General features: G+C 38.7%; 1 pseudogene; it reads right to left on the bottom strand.

Annotated features, from left to right (window-relative positions):
• LOC122152185 overlaps nucleotides 1-9,333 on the bottom strand; it is a 69,420-nt pseudogene extending 60,087 nt beyond the window's left edge.
• Between the last annotated feature and the right edge of the window lie 249 nt (nucleotides 9,334-9,582).

Genomic DNA, 9,582 nt, shown 5'->3' on the forward strand with positions numbered 1-9,582 from the left:
ACATATATATAACACACACATATATACACACACACACATATATACATATATATATATTTGTTGTTGTTAGGTGATATCGAGTTGGTTCCAACTCATAGTGACACTAAGTACAACAGAATGAGACACTGCCTGCTCCTGTGCTATCCTCACAGTTGTTGTTATGCTTGAGCCCATTATTAAAGCCACTGTGTCAATCCATTGTGTCCGTTGATAGTCTTCCTTTTTTTTGTTGATCCTCTACTTTACCAACTATGATATCTTTCTCTAGGGACTGTCCCTCCTGATAACATGACCAAAGTATGAGAGACAAAGTTCTTGCCAGCCTCACTTCCAAGGAGCATTCTGACTGTACTACTTCCTGGATTGATTTGTTTGTATTTCTGGCAGCCCATGGTATGTTCAAGATTCTTTGCCAAACCATAATTCAAATGCATCAGTTCTGCTTTGGTCTTCCTTATTCATTGTCCATCATGCCATAACTTGGGTAAGGCACACCTTAGTCTTCAAAGTGACATCTTTACTGTTTAACATTTTAAAAAGGTCTTTTGCAGATTTGCCCAATGCACTACATTTTTGATTTCTTGATTGTGAATGAAAGTACAACAAAAGACTTGACAAATTCACTTTTTTCCCATTTATGATGATGTTGCTTATTGGTCCAGTTGTGAAGATTTTTTTTTCTTTATGTTGAAGTGTAATCCATACTGAAGGCTTAGTCTTTGATCTTCATCAGTAAGTGCTTCAAGCCTACCTTCTTCACTTTCAGCAAGCCAGGTTGTGTCATATGCAGGTTGTTAGTGAATCTTCCTCCAATCCTGAAGCCATGTTCTTCTTCATATATTCCATCTTCTCTGTTTATTTTCTCATCATACAGATTGTATAAGTATAGTGAAAAGATACAATCCTGATGCATACCTTTCCTGATTTTAAGGCACACAGTATCCCCTTGTTCTGTTCTTACAACTATTTCTTGGTTTATACATAGGTTTCTCATGAGCACAATTAAATGTTTTGGAATTCACATTCTTTACAATGTTGTCCATAATTTGTCATGATCCACGCAGTCAGATGCCTTTGCATAGTCAATAAAACAGGTAAACATCTTTCTGGTATTCCTTCTGCTTTCAGCCAAGATCCATCTGACATCAGTGATGATATTCCTTGTTCCACATCCTCTTCTGAATTCAGCTTGAATTTCTGGGAGTTACCTGTCTATGTACTACTACAACTCTTTTTGAATTATTTCCAGAAAACATTTAATTGTGTATGATATTAATGATACTGTTCGATAATTTCCACATTCTGTTGGATCACCTTTCTTTGGAATAGGCACAAACACAGCTCTTTTCCAGTGGGTTGGTCAGCTAGCTATCTTCCAAATTTCTTGGCATAATTGAGTAAGCATGTCCAGTGTTCCATCAGTTTGTTGAAACATCTCAATTGGTATTCTGTCAGTTCCTAGACCCTTATTTTTCACCAATGCCTTCAGTGCTGCCTGGACTTCTTCCTTCAATACTGTTCTTGATCATATGCTACTTCCTGAAATGGTTGAATATTGACCAATTCTTTTTGGTACATTGACTCTGTGTGTTTCTTCCATCTTCTTTTGATGCTTCCTGTGCTGTTCAATTTTTGCCATACAGTCCTTTAATATTGGAACTTAAGGCTTAAATTTTTCCTTTTGTTATTTCAGCTCAAAAAATACTGGTCATGTTCTTCCCTTTGTTGTTGTTGCTAGGTGCTGTCAAGTCATTTCCGACTCATAGTGACCCCATGCACAACAGAATGAAACACTGCCCAATCCTGCGCCAGCTCCATGATCCCTGCTATACTTGAGCCCATCATTGCAGCCACCATGTCAATCCATCTCGTTGAAGACCTCACCCCTTTTGGTCAACCCTCCACACTACCAAGCATGACATCCTTCTCCAGGGAATGGTCTCTTCTGACAACATGACCAGGTGAGACGAAGTTTGGCCATTCTCACTTCCAAGGAGCATTTCAGGTGTACTTCCTCAAGGACAGATCTGTTAGTTCTTTTAACAGTCCATGGTACTTTCAGCATTCTTCGCCAGCACCACAACTCAAAAGCATCAACTCTTCTTCAGTCTTCCTTATTCATTGTCCAGCTCTCACATGCATAGGAGGCGATTGGAAATATAATGGCTTCTGTCACATGCACCTTAGTCCTCAAGGAGACATCCTTGCTCCTCAGCACTTGAAATAGTTCCTTCGCAGTTGACTTTCCCAATGCTACACGTCAGCTAATGTCCTGACTGCTGCTTCCATTGGCATCAATTGTAGAACCAAGCAAAGTGAATTCTTTGACAACCTCAATCTTCTCTCCATTTATTGTGATGCTGCTCATTGGTCCAGCTGTGAGGATTTTTGTTTTCTTTATATTGAGACGTAATCCATACTGCAGACTGTATTCTTCAACCTTCATCAGCAAGTGCCTCAAGTCATCCTCACTTTCAGCAAGCAAAGTTGTATCATCTGCATATATCAGGTTGTTAATGATTCTTCCTCCAATCCTGATACCACATTTTTCTTCATATAGTCCACCTTCTCAGATTATTTGCTCAGCATATAGATTGAATAAGTGTGGGGAAAGGATACAACCCTGACGCACTCCCTTCCTGATTTTAAACCATGTAGTGTCCCCTTGTTCCGTTTGAATGACAGCCTCCTGGTCAAGGTACAGGTTCCTCATGAGTACAATCAAGTGTTCGGGAATTCCCATTCTTCTCAATGTTATCCATAATTTGTCATGATCCACACAATCAAAAGCCTTTGCATAGTCAATTAAATACAAGTAAACATCTTTCTGGTATTCTTTGCCTTGAGCCAAGATCCATCTGACAACAGCTATGATGTCCCTTGTTTCACATCCTCTTCTGAATCTAGCTTGCACATCTGGAAGTTCTCTGTCAATACACTGCTGCAAATGTTTTGAATTATCTTCAGTAAGATCTTACTTGTGTGATATTAATGGTATTGTTCTATAATTTCCACAATCTGTGGGACCACCTTTCTTTGGAATGGGTACAACTATGGATCTCTTCCAGTCAGTTGGCCAGGTAGCTGTCTTCCAAAGCTCTTGGCATAACCAAGTGAGTGCCTCCAATGGGCATCCATTTGTTGAAATATCTCAATGGGTATTCCGTCAATTCCCGGAGCCTTGTTCTTCGCCAATTCCTTCATCGCAGCTTTGACTTCCTCCTTCCGTACCATTGATTCTAGATCATATGCCACTTCCTGAAATGGATGAAGATCGACCAGTTCTTTTTGGTACAGTGACTCTGTGTATTCCTGCCATTTCTCTTGATGTTTCCTGCATCATTCAATATTTTGCCCATAGAATCTCTCAATATTGCAACTCGAGTCTTAAATTTTTTCTTCAATTCTTTCAGCTTGAAAAATGCTGAGCATCTTCTTCCCTTTTGGTTTTCAAACTCCAGGTTTTTGCACATTTCATTATAGTAATTGGTTTTGTCTGCTCGAGCTGCTCGTTGAAATCTTCTGTTCAGCTCTCTTATCTTGTCATTTCTTCCATTGGCTTTAGCTACTCTCTGCTCAAGGGCAAGTTTCAGAATCTCTTCAGTCATCCATTTTGGTCTTCTCTTCTTTTCTCGTCTTTTTAGTGATCTTTTGCTTTCTTCATGGATGATGTTCTTGATATCCTCCCACAGTTCTTCTGGTTTTCAGTTATTGGTGTTCAATGCATCAAATCTATTCTTCCCTTTTGGTTTTCTAATTCAAGTCTTTGCATATTTCATTATACTACTTTACTTTTTCTTCTTGCACCACCTTTCGAAATCTGTTCAGTTCTTTTACTTCACCATTTCTTTCATTAGTTTTAGCTACTCTTCTTTCAAGAACAAGTTTTAAAGTCTCTTCTGACATCCATTTTAGTATTTTCTTTCTTTCCTGTCCTTTTAATGACTTTACTTTCTTCATATGTGATGTCCTTGATGTCTTTCCACAACTTATCTGATCTTTGGTCATTGGTGTTCAGTGCATCAAATCTGTTCTGCAGGTGTTCTCTAAATTCAGGTAAGATATATTCAAGGTCATATTTTAGCTCTCATGGACTTGTTTTAAAATTTTCTTAAGCTTCAACTTCAACTTGCATATGAACATTTGAAGATCTGTTCTATAGTCAACCCCTAGCTTTGTTCTCATTCATACTATTGAACTTCTCCACTGTTTCTTTCCAAAGATGCAGTCAATTTGATTCCTGTGTATTCTTTCTGGTGAGGTCCACACATATAGTTACCATTTACGTCATTGAAAGAAGGCTGAAGTGAATAAGTTTTTGGTCTTGCAAAATTCTATCATGTGATATCTGGTGTCATTTCTATCACCAAGACCATATTTTCCCACTACTGATGCTTCTTCTTTCTTTCCAGCTTTTGCATTCCAATACCAGTAATTATCAATGTATCTTGATTGCACATTTGTTCAATTTCAGACTGCAGAAATTGGTAAAAACCATCAATTTCTTCATCTTTGGCTTTAGTGGTTGATGTAGAAATTAGAATAATAGTGCTATTAACTGATCTTCCTTGTAAGCTTATGGATATTATCCTTTCACTAACAGCATTGTACTTCATGATATATCTTTTTTGTGTCTATCTTTTCAATTGTTATTTGGGTGATCATTTACAGAGTAAATTGGTTTTCCATCCAATGATTCACACACATTTTGTTTTGTGACATTCATTGCAATTTCCATAATGGAACAGCACTTCTCTCATTTCTCCCTGTGTACACCATTTCCCTTCTTTACTATCCCTTCCTCCTTGAGAAAATTCTACCTTTTTAATGTTCTATGGTTGATTGTTCTAAAGAGTGCATATCTTCCTGGTGTTATTGTTCACCTCATAGGCCTGTCTATGGTTTGGCTAAAAGTTGAGACATGGGGTGAGTACAGTTCCAGGCTTGAGAAGTGTCTAAGGGTCATAATCTGGAGGGTTCCACCAATCTTTAATAGACAAGTGTGCCTAGTTTTATTTTATTTTATTATTTTTTTTTTGAGTTGCATTCACATTTTTGTATCAATATATCCAGGACCTCCTATCTATAGTAATCCCTTTCAAAGCAGTCAGCAATGGTAGCCAGATGCCATCTAGTTCTTATCTCAGGGTCATGGAGGTGGGGTTCATGTGGTCCATTAGTTCTTTGGACTAATGTTTTCCTTGTATTTTTTATTTTCTTCAACCTTCTTTGCTCCAGACAGAGAGAGACCAATATTGCATCTTAGATGACTACTCACAAAGTTTTAAGACCCCAGATACTACTCACCAAAGCAGGATGTAGAATATAGTCTTTGTGGACTATCCTGTGCCAATTGCCTGTGGTCCTGAGCCTCCGTGCCCAGCAACTCATTCAATCAAGGTGTTTGGTTGTGACTAAGATTTCACAAACTTGTCCCCACAATGCTCTATATATTCATGGATATATTTGCAGCATTTATATATACATTGGTAGAAATGCCCTCTGTCAAACCTATTTATATTCATAAGCATAGTCCTAGTCACCTTCCCACCCTGTTCATCTTGAGTGTCTATGGATCTGCTTATAGATTACTATTAATGTTATTCCAGGATTGTGTGTGTGATAGTATTTACCTTTGTTGCCTTCAACTCTTGTGCTCCTCCCAGTGTCTTCCTCTGACTTGACCATTTTGTGCTGACCTCCCCTTTGTTGTATATTGCCTTCCCCTTCACCCAAGTTAATATGTGTCTACCTTCTAGTTAGTGATTTACTGTCCCTTCCCTTCCCATGCCTGGTAACCTTCAAAGAATGATTGTTTCTGTGTATAAACTTTTTATAATAGTGGTCTCATACAATATCTATCCATTTGTGATTGACTAATTTCACTCAGCATAATGTCCTCTAGTTTCATCCATGTTGTGAGGTGTGTTACAGATTCATCACTATTCTTTAATGTTGCATAGTATTCCATTGTGTGCACGTACCATAGTTTGCTTATCCATTCGTCTGTTGATGGGCACTTAGGTTGTTTCTATTTTTTGCTATTGTGAATAGTGTTGCAATGAACATGGGTGTGCATTTATCTGTTCATGTCTTGGCTCTTATTTCTCTAGGATATATACCTAGTAGTGAGATTGATGGATCATATGGTTTTTCTATTTCCAACTTTTTAAGGAAGCACCATACCATTTTTCCACAGTACATTATACAGTACCACCAGCAGAAAAATAAAACAAGATTCATATATCTCACCACATTAAAAAACTAACTCAGGATGATCAAACCTTAAACTATAAAGAAAGAGCTCTGGTAGCACAGTGCCTAAGGCATCTGACTGCTAACCTGAAGGTTGATAGTTCAAACCCACCAGCCACTCTGCAGAAGGAAGACTGGGCAATCTACTTTGGTAAAGGTTTACTACCTCAGAAACTCAATGTGGGTCACTATGAGTCAGAATTGAACCATAAAGGTCATCAGAGAAAAAATAGAGACTCATTCTTTGAAGACTATGCATAAAATATAGTATAAATACACTATCAAACTAACTAAGATGCAGAAACAGCACGATACAAACCATACAACTGGCACCTACTAAAACATTAACATTTATGTACATCAAAAGACTTTGCCAAAAGAGTAAAAAGAGAACCTACAGACTAGGAACTAATCTTTGGCAATGCCATATCAGACAAGGGACAAATCTCTAAAATTTATAGAAAACTTCAACACCTGAACAACAAAAAGACAAACAATCCAATTAAAAAAATGGGCAGAGGACATGAACAGACACTTCACCAAATAACACATTCAGGAAGCTAACAAACATGATGAAATGCTCACAATCATTAGCCATTAGGGAAATGCAAATAAAAAGAGCAATGAGATATAATCTCATCCCTGCATTAATAGCAAAGTTAAAAAAAAAAAAAAACAACTCCAGAAAATAACAAATACTGGTGAGGGTGTGAAGAAACTTGGACTTCAGGATAGATCTTGAAATGTTTTTTTGACGATGAATATGACATCATTTGTCTACTCTATTTGTCATTCCTGGCATAGTAGACTATATGATTGTCCAATTCAAAATGGACAATACCAGTCCTCTTCAGATTGCTAATGCATAGAATATTGATCTTTATGCATTTCATTTCATTTTTGACAACTTCCAGTTTTCCTAGACTCCTATTTCATACATTTCACAGTCCACTTATTAATGGATGTTTGCAGCTGTTTCTTCTCATTTTGAGTCATATCACATCAGCAAATGAAGATTCTGAAAGCTTTACTCCATCCAAGTCATTAAGGCTGACTCTTCTTTGAGGAGGCAGCTCTTGCCTAGTCATAGCTTGAATGCCTTCTAACCTGAGGGGTTCATATTCTAGCATTATATCAGACATTGTTTCACTGTTATTCATAAGGTTTTCAGTGGCTCCAGAGAACATCCTTGCCTGAGGTTATGCCCTTCGTTATGCCTCTGAAGTCTGGTCAGGTGGAGAAAAGATTCACCCCTATACCAATGCAAACATCTGCATGGCCTTCCTAGCTAAGGTCTTTGATGAGACTGCATTGCACCCAACTCCTTTCTCTGCCCAGTTCTTCTTTCAGTAGCCACAGGCAAGATGGGCTACATAATTTGCAGAGCATAATGCAAGATGAAAACATGGTGCTCTTTGTTCATAAGTTATTAAGAATTTGAAAATAGTGACAGTAGAGCATGAAACCAAGCACAGGGTACTTTTAAGCCTAGGCCCCTCCATGACATTCCTATGAGGCTACCTCTTTCCCCTGTATGTCAGTCTTGGGAACACTTCCCCATATAATACCAGCATGCAAATCTTCATGTCATTTGGCTTCCCATAGGGAAACCTGACCAGTGACAGAGCTGTACAAGAAAGATGTGTGTACTTGACACTATATGTTGTACAGAAAAGAAAAATGAACAAAATAACACAGGAAAATGTAGGATGAATAATAGACCCTCGAACATGTACACATCCTAAATCCCAGAACCTGTGAATATGGTATTTTATGTGACCAGAAGGAATTTGCAGATGAGATTAAGTTAAGGATTTTGAGATGGGAAAATTATCCTGGATAATCTGGGTGGGCCTTATGTAATCACAGATTCCTTACAGAAAGTAGGCAGAAGATCAGAAAGGAGAAGAGATACTACTCTGCTGGCTTTGAAGATGGAGGACAGGACCATGAGCCAAATAATGTGGGCAGCCTCTAGAAACTGGAAAATTCAAGGCAACAGAGTCTTCTCTGAAGCCTCCAAAAAGGAACACAGACCTGCTGATACCTTAAATTCAGTCCCATAAGACTCATTTTGGGAGCTCTAGTAGCATAGTGCCTAAGGCACTTGACTGCTAATCAGAAGGCTGGAGGTTCAAACCCACCAGCCACTCCTTGGAAGCAAGATTGGGCAATCTACTTTCCTAGTGATACTGCATGACCCAGCACTCTCTCCTCACACCTACTGTCAACCTGCTGCAGGGAGTTGAACTCATCACGTTAGGTCTGTGTTACCCTTTCCTCACTGTGCAATGCCCAGAAGCACGATTTATAGAGGCTCATAATTATTAACGTGCTCATTCTGACAGAATTAATTCTATGAACACAGACTTTGGGGCAACATGGAGCTTCTTCAACATAAAATTAATCTAAGGGACATCAGAAACTTCATTATAATGACTAAGGAAAATGAGTCAGCATTTCCAATGGCCTGAAATGGGAGTGCTCTTCCATATGGTGTGTATACTTTATGATTGATAATAATAGGCTGTAAGTCAGCCCTAACACTTCATGTTCGATCAAAAAAGACATGAATTGAAGCAATTGGCAACATAAAATATAACACAGAGGAAAGTTGAGGGAGACTACACCAACACAAGTCAAGGAAAATGGTCACCCTGTGGTTTTCCTTATCCCTTGACCTCCTCACTTATCTGGAACGTGAACACTGAATGATGCAAACTGTGAAAGCTAAGATGAAAAATCCACAAATTAGAGATTTCTGTCTGGTGCCTGAGCAACCTCATATTGGAGCACATGATGTCAAAGAGGCTGGGTGAGGGCAGTGAATGCTTAGGAGACCCTGGGTACAAGCCTGAGACCAATAAGTAGGGGGGACAGCAGAGGCTAAAAATATCTGGATCTGATGCCCTCTAGGGCATCCTGAGCTCACTGCCACACTAGCTAGGATGGTTGTGCAAGGAGAAATAGCAGCCACTTACCTGTTCTGATTGGAAACATTTGCCCAGGGAATGTTATGTTCGAATTGATTTCTGTATCAGATTTGCTGGAAATGGTCAGAAGTTCAAATATGGTCATCCTTGCTTCATCTATTACATGTTTGACTATCGTGAGCTGGAAGGGATGAAGGATGAGAGAAAAAGAAGAAGAAGAAGAAAAAGCGGCTTCATGCAGTAGAATGCAAGTGCATCAGAGCCAGACAGATCTGGGCTTGCATCTCAGTTCTTCCATTTTCTAAAAGGAAAGATTTTGGGTGAGCCCTAGGTTACCTCATCCATAAAGTGAGTGATATAATATCTATTCAGAGTTGTTAGTAAGTTAAATGAG

Source organism: Orycteropus afer, unplaced genomic scaffold (genome assembly GCF_000298275.1).
Source record: "Orycteropus afer afer isolate SDZICR_OR568_19922 unplaced genomic scaffold, OryAfe1.0 scaffold00019, whole genome shotgun sequence".
Classification (NCBI taxonomy): Eukaryota; Metazoa; Chordata; class Mammalia; order Tubulidentata; family Orycteropodidae; genus Orycteropus; species Orycteropus afer.